This window comes from Pseudophryne corroboree, chromosome 5 (genome assembly GCF_028390025.1).
Source record: "Pseudophryne corroboree isolate aPseCor3 chromosome 5, aPseCor3.hap2, whole genome shotgun sequence".
Lineage (NCBI taxonomy): Eukaryota > Metazoa > Chordata > Amphibia > Anura > Myobatrachidae > Pseudophryne > Pseudophryne corroboree.
The window spans coordinates 487729319-487744695 of NC_086448.1; positions in this window are offsets into that span (position 1 = coordinate 487729319).

The window sequence follows — 15377 nt, forward strand, 5'->3', positions numbered from 1 at the left end:
TTTCCTCTTGTGTATCTCCTACTGTCCGTCTACTATCTTTTCTGGATTCCCCAGCACTTTCTTAATCTTAACATGTCTAAGACTGAGCTGACTTCCCATCCTCCTGAATAACATCACCTTCAACAATTTCATAATCTGACAACAACCATTTCCTCTAGGCACAAAGTGCACTGTCTTGGAGTTATCATTTACTCCTCCCTTATTCTCCAAATCTCACATCTATCTCAGAAATATCAGACCCTTTCTCACCCTCATATACTCACTGGTCATCTCTAGATCGGATTACTGTGACCTCCTCTGATCTGGCCTCCCTACTTCCCACATCACCCCACTCCATTCTATCCTCAGTGCTGTTACCTGGCCAGGGCTGTTGTTGGGTTTCTAGGCACTCTAGACAAAGCTTCACATTGCCACCCCTGATTCCCCTTTACAGTACATAATTTCGGTCTATTTACATAAAAACATAATTACTGTACATATTTACAAAAGTCTATGACAACCGGGTGAGTAATTTTCTATATGCACTATGGGTAGTACAGATGGCATAATGGTTAGCATTACTGCCTCACAGCACTGAGGTCATGGTTTCAATTCCAATTATGGCCCTAACTGTGTGGAGTTTGTAATTTCTCTCTCTGCTTGCGTGGGTTTCCTCCAGGTATTCCAGTTTCCCACTGCAATCCAAAAACATACTGTTAGATTAATTGGCTCCAGCCAAAATTAACCGTAGCATAAATATGTGGGTGTGTACATATGTGTAAGCTCCGGGTGCTCTTGTTTCCTTGTACAGTCCAAAAAAATACTGGTAGTTTATTTAAAAAAAAAATAACAACCCTGGTGTGTAAGTGTGTGCATGTGCATGTAGTAGGGAATATAACCTGCAATCTCCACTATGGCATGGACTAATGTGAATGGCCAAAATATTCTCTATAAAGCACAGCAGAATGTGTGTGCACTATACAAATCATTAGTAATAATTAACAAATAATATGCACACCATTCCTGTAAATGTGCTATGCTTTGTTGCAGAACCAGAGCAAGCAATATGCCCTTTAACCTTCACCCCCATAAACTACATTTTCTAGTTCACCCCCCACTCAGCATGCACTGATTCCCCCATTGAGCAGTCATTAACCCAACTCCTCCCCTAGAATTAATTAATCAATTTGTTCTTCTTGCTCCCACTAACACATCCATCCACACTTTCAGCATCAATTAATGTCCCAACAGGAGACCATTTGTCCATTTGCCTCGAGCACCTGTTAATCCATTCACCTCACATGAGCACTCATTAACCAATTTCCCTCAAATCCATTAATCAATTTACCCACTCACCACTAAGTAGCCAGTTCCTTTCTCAGAATCCATTTGCCAATTTACCCTCACAGCACCCATTAACACATCTGTCCACCCTGTCAGCACCCATTAACCTCCCCCACCAAGTATCCATTAATACATTCACCCATTAATATGTTCTTCTCAAATACAATAATCAAATCATTCTCACAGTACTCATTAAAACATTCATACACACTATCAATACTCCTTACTGTCCCCCATTCAGCAAGCATTAATACATTCACCCCAAACACCCTTTGGTCCACCACCCCCAGTACTTGTTAACCCCAACTATTAAACAAGCATTAACCTCTCCCCACCCATTGCATATTAATCCATTTACCCCCAGTATTCATTAAACCCTTCACAGCACACATTAACCTTTCCCATCCCACCCAGCACCTCTTAATCTATTTTCTCTAAGCACACATTAACCATCCCCCAAGCAGACCAATTAATACATTCACTCTCAACACCCAATAACCTCCCCCACCCAGATCCATTACTACATTCACCCAAGCAATTGTTAGCACCCATTAACATCCCTCTTCCAGCACATTTTAATATATTTACTCTTGACATGGATTTAACCGCACCTCACAGAACCTTTTATTCCATTCATTATCAGCACCTATTAACCACACACTCACAGAACCTCTAAACATACTGCATATGCCTCCACTTTCCTTCAAGGCTTGCACTGGCTCCTATTCCCCTTCAGAACCCAATTCAAATGTCTTACACTCACAAAGACCTATTCCAATTCCTTATTCTCACTCCCACTCAACTTCACTCCACAAATGAATGCTGCCTCTCCTCCCAACTCATTACTTCCTCTCACTCATCCTTCCTTTGCTGCATCCTACCTATTTCCCAATCAGACCCTTCACCTCTCTATAGAGAATCTTCAACCAGGCTCTCAAGACCCACTTCTTTATCAAAGCCTTCCAGATCTCATCTTAACCTATTGCTCCATGCTCCTTGTTCTTTGTCTCCACCTTATGGGTCACTACTGTCTGTCTGCCCTGCTCCTGTTTAGAATGTAAACTTTCATGAGCAGGGATTACCCTTCCCTTGCCTATACCATTACTTATACCATAAAATTCTCCCTACCTCCTGCAATGGTGCCTAACCCTTGGTTTCTGCCACCCTACTTCTTATTTGAGTATTATGACTGCTGATGCAGCAGTGTTTAAAACCCATGTCATCCAATGTTCCATAGTGTAAGACACATTTGTCCACATATTTCCAATGCCAGATTTGTATAATTTGGTAAATATTAATGATTATACAGATGAAACAAATCTGACAACCTTCAATGAAAAGCTACATACAGTATGCACATAAAAAGAATTATTGCAAAAGTTTAGGCATGCACCAATGTGTACAGTAAAACACAAAAACAAATGTTCATTTGTATCATTATGTACTTAGCAAGGTTGATGAGATGGTGGCCATATATATTAGGCAGATTACATTTGTACTGCATTATTTTTCTTCCTTTCCTGAGGACAATTAAACAGTTTATTAAAACAATATATTAGATAGTATGATCAAATACATAGGTAAAATGTTAGATAAGCATAGTGACCTTCTACACAGTCAAGTCACATTATTATGACCAGCTAATAGACAGAGTAACCGCAATGTGCAGCACAGGCAGCAGCTAGAGAAGCTGAAGTGTCATTTTAGACACAAGTCTGATAGCCCCCAGGTTCATTTTCACGGTGAGCTGCTCCATTGTAGCATGTCGGTCGGTCTTCACACTCCTTCTTAGCCCACTTTCATTTCTCACATCAATAGCATGTGGGGCACTGCAGTTTACATGTAGGTTATTCGCAATAGTGCCATTTGTCCAGTCACGATACACCTTCACCACGGCGGCACGCGAACAGTTCACAAACTGCACTGTTTCAGAAATACTGCCACAAGCCAATAATCATCCCTTTTTGTAACTCTGATAAATCACCCCTTTTACCCATGGCAGCGATGAGTCATATGTGTGCAGATGGCCTATTGCACACCTCATACATAAGCCAATATACATATACCCAACAAGCCAGTGCACGACATGTGATGTACTTCATGGGCTATGCTCTGCCAATGTCAAATGTAGGAGGAGGTCATAATAATGTGACTCGACTGTGTATATTAATTCACTGCAATTAAAACTAATGTGGTTACAGTTAAAACTATTAGACTGTATAATGGGGCTAATAAAGTGTTACTTTACCACCTGAAATGTATGTTATCTAAGTTACTTTAAAACTGAAATAACTGATCTTATCATTGCGGAGTATTCACTTCCTTCATATAAGCTGAGCATTAGAGTTCTTAGTACAACACTACGGATGGTGAAATGAAATGAAATGATATACTGTAATATAGTAGATGTACCGAACCACTGATGTGAGTGTTATGGAAAATGACAACAGCTTTAAATGCAGATTGTAAAACATATATAAGATTTCTAAATATTGGACCTTAATTAATACTTTAGAGCAACCTTTCTTTCAGACCACAAATAATGATTTCTACATGATTGTGTGTACTCTAGCTACCTTTTAAGCCAAAGGCGTTTCTATAATTGGTGCAGTGTGTGTAGTTTACATGGGCCCCTGGGTCCAAGGGGGCCCACACCGCTCACCCTGCACCCATATATTATACTTACCCCTCCGGAGTCCGGCAGCAGCGGTGGCCCTACAATGCGGACACAAATCACTTGGAAAATGCCCGCCACGGCCATTTTCGAGTGATTTGTCCATACGCACTAGAAATGTCCCCGGGAACAAGGCGAGGATGCCATGTTCATGGAGACCTGCGCATGCGCAGTAGACTCTGACTTTATGCCAGAGTCTACTAGCTACCGGAAAGGAGGGGGCCTGCAATAGAGGCTGCATGCAGAACCCCTTCTCTCTTAAGATGCCCCTGCTTTAAGCTAAACATCAGGCATAATAATAGACCTATTTTTTCAGTTTTTCAGAACTCAGCTACAAAAGTATAAAACCATTACAGTAGAAGCATAGTGTCAAAGACAATGGCACAGCAAAGGCATAGATAAAGAATAATGTATAAGAGGAAATATACAAGTATTCCATATATATGGCCAATATTGTTAAAGAAAAAAGTAAATAAACAGAATAGTGTTCTGTGATGTAACAATGGAAGAGAAGGAAGAGGAAAAAGAGGAAATGAGTGGAGGAGAGTATAATGGAGAAAGCCTAAACTGGGTCCTCAACACACAATGGGCCTAATTCTGAGTTGATCGCAGCAGCAATTTTGTTAGCAGTTTGGCAAAACCATGGCCCTCATTCCGAGTTGTTCACTCGCAAGCTGCTTTTAGCAGCTTTGCACATGCTAAGCCACCGCCTACTGGGAGTGAATCTTAGCTTATCAAAATTGCGAACGAAAGATTCGCAATATTGCAAAAAGACTTCTCTGTGCAGTTTCTGAGTAGCTCGAGACTTACTCTTCCAGGTGGTCATTCCGAGTTGTTCGCTCGGTAATTTTCTTCGCATCGCAGCGATTTTCCGCTAATTGCGCATGCGCAATGTTCGCACTGCGACTGCTCCAAGTAAATTTGCTAAGAAGTTTGGTATTTTACTCACGGCATTACAAGGTTTTTTCTTCGTTCTGGTGATCGTAATGTGATTGACAGGAAGTGGGTGTTTCTGGGCGGCAACTGGCCGTTTTATGGGAGTGTGTGAAAAAACGCTACCGTTTCTGAGAAAAACGCGGGAGTGGCTGGAGAAACGGAGGAGTGTCTGGGCGAACGCTGGGTGTGTTTGTGACGTCAAACCAGGAACGAAACTGACTGAACTGATCGCAGTGGCAGAGTAAGTCTTGAGCTACTCAGAAACTGCAAAGAAATTTCTATTCGCAATTTTGAGAATATTTCGTTCGCAATTCTGCTAAGCTAAGATTCACTCCCAGTAGGCGACGGCTTAGCGTGTGCAATGCTGCTAAAAGCTGCTTGCGAGCGAACAACTCGGAATGAGGGCCCCAGTGCGATCCGTACAGTGCTTGTCGTTCCTGGTTTGACGTCACAAACACACCCAGCGTTCGCTCACACACACCTCCGTTTCTCCAGCCACTCCCGCGTTTTTCCCAGAAACGGTAGCGTTTTTTCAAACACTCCCATAAAACGGCCTGTTTCCGCCCAGAAACACCCACGTCCTGTCAATCACATTACGATCACCAGAACGAAGAAAAAACCTTGTAATGCCGTGAGTAAAATACCTAACTGCATAGCAAATTTACTTGGCGCAGTCGCAGTGCGAACATTGCGCATGCGCAGTTAGCGGAAAATCGATGCGATGCGAAAAAAAATTCAGAGCGAACAACTCAGAATGACCACCCATGTCCACTGCAGGGGAGGCAGATATAACATGTGCAGAGAGAGTTAGATTTGGGTGTGGTGTGTTCAATCTGCAATCTAAATTGCAGTATAAAAATAAAGCAGGCAGTATTTACCCTGCACAGAACCAAAATAACCCACCCAAATCTAACTCTTTCTGCACATGTTATATCTTCCTCCCCTGCAGTGCACATGGTTTTGCCCAACTGCTAACAAAGTTCCTGCTGCGATCATCTCAGAATTACCCCCACTAGCAGGGAGGAGTAAAAAGCCCTTCAAAGAAAGTAGTAGTAAATCTCAGTAGATAAGCACTAGGATTGCAAAAATAAGTTAAAAAAAAGTACAAAGGAAGGACTCAATGAGGTGTAGAGCTAGTATAAACAATCCAATCACACCAAACCTAAAGGAATTCATGAGATGCATTATGCATGTACGCAGATATTTTCTCCATGGATGCCAGATACCAAAATGTATTGTTAGTAGAAATGAGAATCTGGGAATTTCCAATATACAGTATTCTAGCACTCAGCAGCATTCAAAATTTGTCAGCAAATTTTTCCAAACCTTTCAAGATATAGACAAGGAATATATTGGTCATTTTTTGGATGTTGGAACATTACTAATGTAACCCCCCTTTAACCCATAAAGAAACTCTAGGTTACCATTAATCTTGCTGCCTATGAGGTACCCACCCTTAACCTTCCATTAATGGGTTTCTCTCACCTATCAGTGCCTCCACCCAAGTATAGGTAAGTAGTAAAGTTATATACAGATGGAGTCGCGCTCATCTGAGGCGGCTACATTGCAAACGAGAACTCCCGGCGTGACTAGGTGATCCGTCCTCCTATTCACGCGAGGAGTGCACAGAGACGCTCCCATTCAGAGACGCTCTCATTCAGAGCGTCTCTGTCTGGGCGCACGGATGGAGACGCTTTCCATTCAAGTGAATGGGCCGAAACTCCACCGTGCCCGCCCATGCCCATGCAGAGGGGGACGCTCCCGGCACTAGGCATGCCCCTAGTCACAGACGAACCCTCTCTCTTATTAGAAGTGGCAGTGTAAGTGTGGTTTAACACTAGAACTGCTAATTGGACATTTTTGCCAATTTTGTTGCTGATTTTACAGATTTTTCTACATAGTTGGGGTCTACATAGCACTATTTACATGTGGAGTTTTCAAGATTTGATAGTGGTTTGACACTTCACACTTTTTCTTTCATAAGAACATAAACAAAGGGACAGACCCTTCCGAAACACTGCAGCATGGCTCGATGTCATGTCATTACATACGAGAAGCTCATGAGCTTGCTAAATGCACTTCCAGAACATTAAACTCAAGGCAAAGATGGAGACGGTATTTGTAGTAGTGATGAGCGGGTTTAGATCCTCGGTCGGATTCTCGCGAGATTCGTATTCTATATAAGGAGCCGCGCGTCGCCGCCATTTTTCACTCGTGCATTGGAGATGATCGTGAGAGGACGTGGCTGGCGTCCTCTCAGTTTCTATGTTCAGTGGGCTGCAAATATCTGTGCTCAGTGTGCTGCAAATATCTGTGCTCAGTGTGCTGCAAATATCTGTGCTCAGTGTGCTGCAAGTGCAAATATCTACGTTCTCTGCCTGAAAAACGCTCCATATCTGCGCTCAGTGTGCTGCAAATATCTGTGCTCAGTGTGCTAATTGCTTTATTGTGGGGACTGGAGACCAGCAGTATTATATAGTAGGAGGACAGTGCAGAGTTTTGCTGACCAGTGACCACCAGTATTATACGTTCTCTGCCTGAAAAACGCTCCATATCTGTGCTGCATTGTAGTATATAGTATGAGGACAGTGTAGAATTTTGCTGACCACCAGTATAACTATATATATAGCAGTACGGTACAGTAGTCCACTGCTATACCTACCTCTGTGTCGACAAGTATACTATCCATCCATACCTGTGGTGCATTTCAGTTTTGCACAGTTTGCTGACCACCAATATATAATATATAGCAGTACGGTACAGAAGGCCACTGCTCTACCTACCTCTGTGTCGACAAGTATACTATCCATCCATACCTGTGGTGCATTTTAGTTTTGCACAGTTTGCTGACCACCAATATATAATATATAGCAGTACGGTACAGTAGGCCACTGCTCTACCTACCTCTGTGTCGTCAAGTATACTATCCATCCATACCTGTGGTGCATTTCAGTTGTGCACAGTATATATAGTAGTAGGCCATTGCTATTGATATATTACTGGCATATAATTCCACACATTAAAAAATGGAGAACAAAAATGTGGAGGGTAAAATAGGGAAAGATCAAGATCCACTTCCACCTCATGCTGAAGATGCTGCCACTAGTCATGGCCGAGACGATGAAATGCCATCAACGTCGTCTGCCAAGGCCGATGCCCAATGTCATAGTAGAGAGCATGTAAAATCCCAAAAAATAAAGCACAGTAAAATGACCCAAAAATCTAAATCAAAATCGTCTGAGGAGAAGCGTAAACTTGCCAATGTGTCATTTACGACACGGAGTGGCAAGGAACGGCTGAGGGCCAGGCCTATGTTCATGGCTAGTGGTTCAGCTTCACATGAGGATGGAAGCACTCATCCTCCTGCTAGAAAACTTAAAAGAGTTAAGATGGCAAAAGCACAGCAAAGAACTGTGCGTTCTTCTAAATCACAAATCCCCAAGGAGAGTCAAATTGTGTCGGTTGCGATGCATGACCTTCCCAACACTGGACGGGAAGAGGTTGCGCCTTCCACCATTAGCACGCCCCCTGCAAGTGCTGGAAGGAGCACCCGCAGTCCAGTTCCTGATAGTCAAATTGAAGATGTCGCTGTTGAAGTACACCACGATGAGGATATGGGTGTTGCTGGCACTGGGGAGAAAATGGACAAGGAGGATTCTGATGGTGAGGTGGTTTGTTTAAGTCAGGCACTCGGGGAGACACCTGTTGTCCATGGGACGAATATGGCCATTGACATGCCTGGTCAAAATACAAAAAAAAAATCACCTCTTCGGTGTGGAATTATTTCAACAGAAATGCGGACAACTGGTGTCAAGCCATGTGTTGCCTTTGTCAAGCTGTAATAAGTAGAAGTAAGTACGTTAACCACCTAGTAACATCCTCCCTTATACGTCACCTGGACCGCATTCATCAGAAGTCAGTGACAAGTTTAAAAACTTTGGATGACAGCGGAAGCAGTCCACTGACCACTAAATCCCTTCCTCTTGTAACCAAGCTCCTGTAAACCACACCACCAACTCCCTCAGTGTCAATTTCCTCCTTAGACAGGAAAGCCAATAGTCCTGCAGGCCATGTCACTGTCAAGTCTGATGAGTTATCTCCTGCCTGGGATTCCTCCGATACATCCTTGAGTGTAACGCCTACTGCTGCTGGCGCTGCTGTTGTTGCTGCTGGGAGTCGATCGTCATCCCAGAGGGGAAGTCGGAAGACCACTTGTACTACTTCTAGTAAGCAATTGACTGTCCAACAGTCCTTTGCGAGGAAGATGAAATATCACAGCAGTCATCCTGCTGCAAAGCAGATAACTCAGGCCTTGGCAGCCTGGGTGGTGAGAAACGTGTTTCCGGTATCCACCATTAATTCACTGGGAACTAGAGACTTGATTGAGGTACTGTGTCCCCGATACCAAATACCATCTAGGTTCCATTTCTCTAGGCAGGTGATACCGAAAATGTACACAGACGTCAGAAAAAGAGTCACCAGTGTCCTAAAAAATGCAGTTGTACCCAATGTCCACTTAACCACGGACATGTGGACAAGTGGAGCAGGGCAGACTCAGGACTATATGACTGTGACAGCCCACTGGGTAGATGTATTGCCTCCCGCAGCAAGAACAGCAGCGGCGGCACCAGTAGCAGCATCTCGCAAATTCCAACTCGTTCCTAGGCAGGCTACACTTTGTATCACCGCTTTCGATAAGAGGTACACAGCTGACAACCTCTTACGGAAACTGAGGAACATCATAGCAGAATGGCTTACCCCAATTGGACTCTCCTGGGGATTTGTGACATCAGACAACGCCACCAATATTGTGCGTGCATTACATCTGGGCAAATTTCAGCACATCCCATGGTTTGCACATACATTGAATTTGGTGCTGCAGAATTATTTAAAAAACGACAGGGGCATGCAAGAGATGCTGTCGGTGGCCCGAAGAATTGCGGGCCTTTTTCGGCATTCAGCCACGGCGTGCCGAAGACTGGAGCACCAGCAAACAGTCCTGAACCTGCCCTGCCATCATCTGAAGCAAGAGGTGGTAACGAGGTTAAATTCAACCCTCTATATGCTTCAGAGGATGGAGGAGCAGCAAAAGGCCATTCAAGCCTATACATCTGCCTACGATATAGGCAAAGGAGGGGGAATGCACCTGACTCAAGCGCAGTGGAGAATGATTTCAACGTTGTGCTAGGTTCTGCAACCCTTTGAACTTGCCACACGTCAAGTCAGTTCAGACACTGCCAACCTGAGTCAGGTCATTCCCCTCATCAGGCTTTTGCAGAAGAAGCTGGAGACATTGAAGGAGGAGCTAAAACAGAGCGATTCTGCTAGGCATGTGGGACTTGTGGATGGAGCCCTTAATTCGCTTAACCAGGATTCACGGGTGGTCAATCTGCTGAAATCAGAGCACTACATTTTGGCCACCGTGCTCGATCCTAGATTTAAAACCTACATTGTATCTCTCTTTCTGGCAGACACAAGTCTGCAGAGGTTCAAAGACCTGCTGGTGAGAAAATTGTCAAGTCAAGCGGAACGTGACCCATCAACAGCTCCTCCTTCACATTCTCCCACAACTGGGGGTGCGAGGAAAAGGCTAAGAATTCCGAGCCCACCCGCTGGCGGTGATGCTGGGCAGTCTGGAGCGAGTGCTGACATCTGGTCCGGACTGAAGGACCTGCCAACGATTACTGACATGTCGTCTACTGTCACTGCATATGATTCTGTCACCATTGAAAGTATGGTGGAGGATTATATGAGTGACCGCATCCAAGTAGGCATGTCAGACAGTCCGTACGTATACTAGCAGGAAAAACAGGCAATTTGGAGGCCTTTGCACAAACTGGCTTTATTTTACCTAAGTTGCCCCCCCCCCCTCCTGTGTGTACTCCGAAAGAGTGTTTAGTGCAGCCGCTCACATTGTCAGCAATTGGTATACGAGGTTACTTCCAGAAAATGTGGAGAAGATGATGTTCATCAAAATGAATTATTATCAATTCCTCCGTGGAGACATTCACCAGCAATTGCCTCCTGAAAGTACACAGGGACCTGAGATGGTGGATTCCAGTGGGGACAAATTAATAATCTGTGAGGAGGGGGATGTACACAGTGAAAGGGGTGAGGAATCGGAGGAAGAGGAGGAGGTGGACATCTTGCCTCTGTAGAGCCAGTTTGTGCAAGGAGAGATTGATTGCTTCTTTTTTGGTGGGGGCCCAAACCAACCAGTCATTTCAGTCACAGTCGTGTGGCAGACCCTGTCGCTGAAATGATGGGTTTGTTAAAGTGTGCATGTCCTGTTTATAAAACATAAGGGTGGGTGGGAGGGCCCAAGGACAATTCCATCTTGAACCTCTTTTTTCTTTCCTTTTTCTTTGCATCATGTGCTGTTTGGGCACTATTTTTGGAAGTGCCATCCTGTCTGACACTGCAGTGCCACTCCTAGATGGGCCAGGTGTTTGTGTCGGCCACTTGTGTCGCTTAGCTTAGCCATCCAGTGACCTTGGTGCACCTCTTTTTTTCTTTGCATCATGTGCTGTTTGGGGACTATTTTTTAAATCTGCCATCCTGTCTGGCACTGCAGTGCCACTCCTAGATGGGCCAGGTGTTTGTGTCGGCCACTTGTGTCGCTTAGCTTAGTCACACAGCTACCTCATTGCGCCTCTTTTTTTCTTTGCATCATGTGCTGTTTGGGGACTATTTTTTTGAAGTGCCATCCTGTCTTACACTGCAGTGCCACTCCTAGATGGGCCAGGTGTTTGTGTCGGCCACTTGGGTCGCTTACCTTAGTCATCCAGCGACCTCGGTGCAAATTTTAGGACTAAAAATAATTTTGTGAGGTGTTCAGAATAGACTGAAAATGAGTGGAAATTATGGTTATTGAGGTTAATAATACTATGGGATCAAAATGACCCCCAAATTCTATGATTTAAGCTGTTTTTGAGGGTTTTTTTGTAAAAAAAACACCCGAATCCAAAACACACCCGAATTCGTCAAAAAATGTTCAGAGAGGTTTTGCCAAAACGCGTCCGAATCCAAAACACGGCCGCGGAACCGAATCCAAAACCAAACCACAAAACCCGAAAAATTTCCGGTGCACATCACTAATTTGAAGTAACAGTGATTCTGATTATTTTGCAAGAGAGAACAATGTAAGTATTCAGAAAACTTGGGGGAGAGTGACAAAGATGATCCTGATGATCCTCCACCTGTGTGTGGTCGCAGAAAAGGTAAGGAATAAGAAAATAATCTGTCAATCAAATGTCTTTATTTTGCCATTCTTGGCGAAGCTCATGACAACACTCATGTTGGAAATAATGCAGATGTGAATCGCATCCCTGCAAATAGACAGCAAAGGTCAGGTAATCGAGACTATCTTAGCAAATTGACTGTTGCTATGGAAGTTGAGACTCCTGCTGGGACAAAGTGGGAAGTAGTCTCTACTAATGTTGCAGTAGCTGGAAGGCATGGCAGCAGAATGTGTTCTTCTTCATAAGCAAAAAGACATCTCAGTAATTTACTTGCCTCAAGTGCATGGTGTTCATTTCTGAAGAATCCATTCTCAAGCACATTAAAAAATGAACTGAAACAGAGGCACATATGTTGTTGGGAGATGATGATTATTCCTTGCCATTGAAAGATCTTAATGCATTTCTTGTTATTCTCTATGTGAGGGGGTGCTACTGAATCCAAAGGAATAGAGGTGTATTTCTCAGGTCAGAGAAATTGTTTATACCATTCTGCAAATCAGTAATGTCACATAATCACTTTAGGGACAACATGAGGCTCCTGAGGTTTAATTTGAGGTCAACACATTCAAAGCAATGGAAAGATGAAAAATTTGCTGTCATGTCAGACGTATGGGATAGTCATAGCGAACTGTCAAAACAAGTACATACCTGGCCAATACATTTCTTTAGATGAACAGCTGTTCCTATCAAAGTGTAGGTATCGATTCACTCAGTTCATGACGAACAAGCCTGACAAATATGAAATGAAATATTGGATGGCTGTAGATAAAGATTCAAAATACGTGTTGAATTCCTTCCCTTAGCTTGGTAAAGATGGAACTCACCCTGGTGCTTAATGTTTTAGTGGCTGTTGTCATGTTATCATGCACGCACTTGGAGTATTTACTGTATATATTTATCAAGGGTCTGAGGCCATGCACTTGCTAAAGGTTAGGCAAGCTTCTAAGCATAGGCTCCAGGTGGGGCCTTCATGACCCAGTCCAATACTGCATATTATAATTAAATGAAGTACGAGCTTGATGTTGTTTACCAGATAACCTGCAAGTACTCAGTTAAAGCTGGTGTAGGTAGGTGGCCTGTCTATAGCTTTTACAATGTTGCAGACTTGGCAGGTATCAAAGCATGGGTTACCTACAGAGAAACTACAGATTACAAAATAAGGTGAAATTTCCTTCTTAAACTTGCTTATGAACTTCCCAAAGAGTATGCAGAAACTAGGGTAAATGCACTAACCCCTTGTATGGAACCATCAGAGGTAGGTTTTACTTGTTACCGCTGCCATCTGCAAAAATCCTGTAAAAGGCAAATGTTCTTATGAATGTGCATCATGTCACAGTGTGCAAGGGGTGTACTACGAATCACCGGCACCGGGATCCCGACCACCGGAATGCAAGCAGCGGTGCTAGCGCAAAAGAGCCACTTGCAGGCATAGTGGGGCGCTACGTGTGCCACGCTATTTATTATCCCTCCAGGGGTGTCGTGGACACCCCAAGAGGGAGAATAGTTGTCGGTGTCCCGGCTGTCAGGATCCCTACATCGGTATGCAGAGTGCCGGTATAAGGACAGCCAGGAGATTGAGTGCCTCCCATGTGCAAGAAATGTGTCACTGCAGTTTGTGCATCTTGTAATCCTCAATCTACTGGTGTCTGCAAGGTCTGTACTTACCTATTCAGACTGCCATACTGTATATGCCTGTGGGAAAAATAATGTTAATAAGGCTGATATGTCATTTGTATCATTATTCATTTATGTTTTTACTTATCTGTAGTTTGTTTCACTCTGTGATGAAAACTGCTTGACTTGACTAAACTTAATTGCAGTCATAGAAATGTCAATAGAGAGTAGCAGTGGTAGAGGCTGATAAGGGGAAAAAGACATGCCCCCACACTGACAATGCAAATGGCAAACCAACAAGGAAATGCCAGCAGCAGTGGGAGAAGTCAGTGAGTGAAACACTCACCACTGACAGGGGCTCAGGGAAAGTCAACCACTTCCAGTCCAGATGAAACAGATCTCATTGGATAGTACAGACTCTCTGCTAGTTCACTTCAAGTGTTAACAGGTGGGTTGGTAGAGCAAAGTAAGGGATAAGATGGGTAGAGACTCTAACTCCACTGAGCTCTCACAGACACATCTGCCTATCTTGCCTGTCAAATCATAACCACACTAAAAGACGTCTTAACTACAATTTTAAAAAAAAGTCTCTCAACAAAATTTTGCAATAAAAACAAACTATAAATCCCAAATAAATTGTTTTCTATATAATCCATACATTTTTAACTTTATGGTGGGTTAGGCGCAATTTCCAAGAGATGTTGAAAATAGTTGAATTAATTTTTGACACAAACACTCATTCCTTATGTCTTTAATACAGAAACTAAACCCAAAAAAAGTGAAAACAGAAATAATATGAAAAAACAAATAAAACAATAATTATTTTTTGAGGCTGAACACCCTCTGCCCCTATCTGCCCCTTCAGGCAAACCTCCATGTGTGTGCACACTGTGCCTAGGGGGAGTGACTGGTGAAGCTGTTTGGGGAATGCAATCTGGCTACTAACTGTCAGCATAGCAAGAGTTTCCCTTGTGGCTCTGTGTCCTGCTAACGCCCTTTGGAGGTTGATTATTTTCTCTGTTTGGTCCCTGATAGCCTGCATAATTTCGAACACGTTCATATTAAGGTTTGTTGCCATCCTGGTTTCTGGTCTTCTGGGCCACTCTGGTCACATAATTTAATTTTCACAGTTGGTGGCTGATTCATCTGCACAGGCTGAGTCTGCATGAGTGAGATCTGGGCTTGTCAAAAGGAGTGCAGGAACTGTGCAATTTCCTCTGCATATGACGTCATGTGACCTGCCCTAGCAACGGTCCGGACATGCCCCCGTTGCGCGGACATCCCCCCTTAACCGAAGCATCGACACTCATAAAACACGGTGTCGATGCCCCCTCCAACCCCCTCCAGGTCTCTCAGACTGTGTTCTGAAGAGAATGCAGATTAAGACATTGCATATGCGCATACATGTGTACATGCATGCGCAGATGTGCTGAGATTGCTCCATAGCGATTTTAGCAGATCAGAGTCTGATGCTGAATTAGCCCCATTATTTGTTAATGGACTTGCATTGACAACTATACTGTTTGGTTGTTTTAGGGTGCACATTGCACACATTTGCAAATGTCCCTTACTCTGCTAGAGTGGCTCAC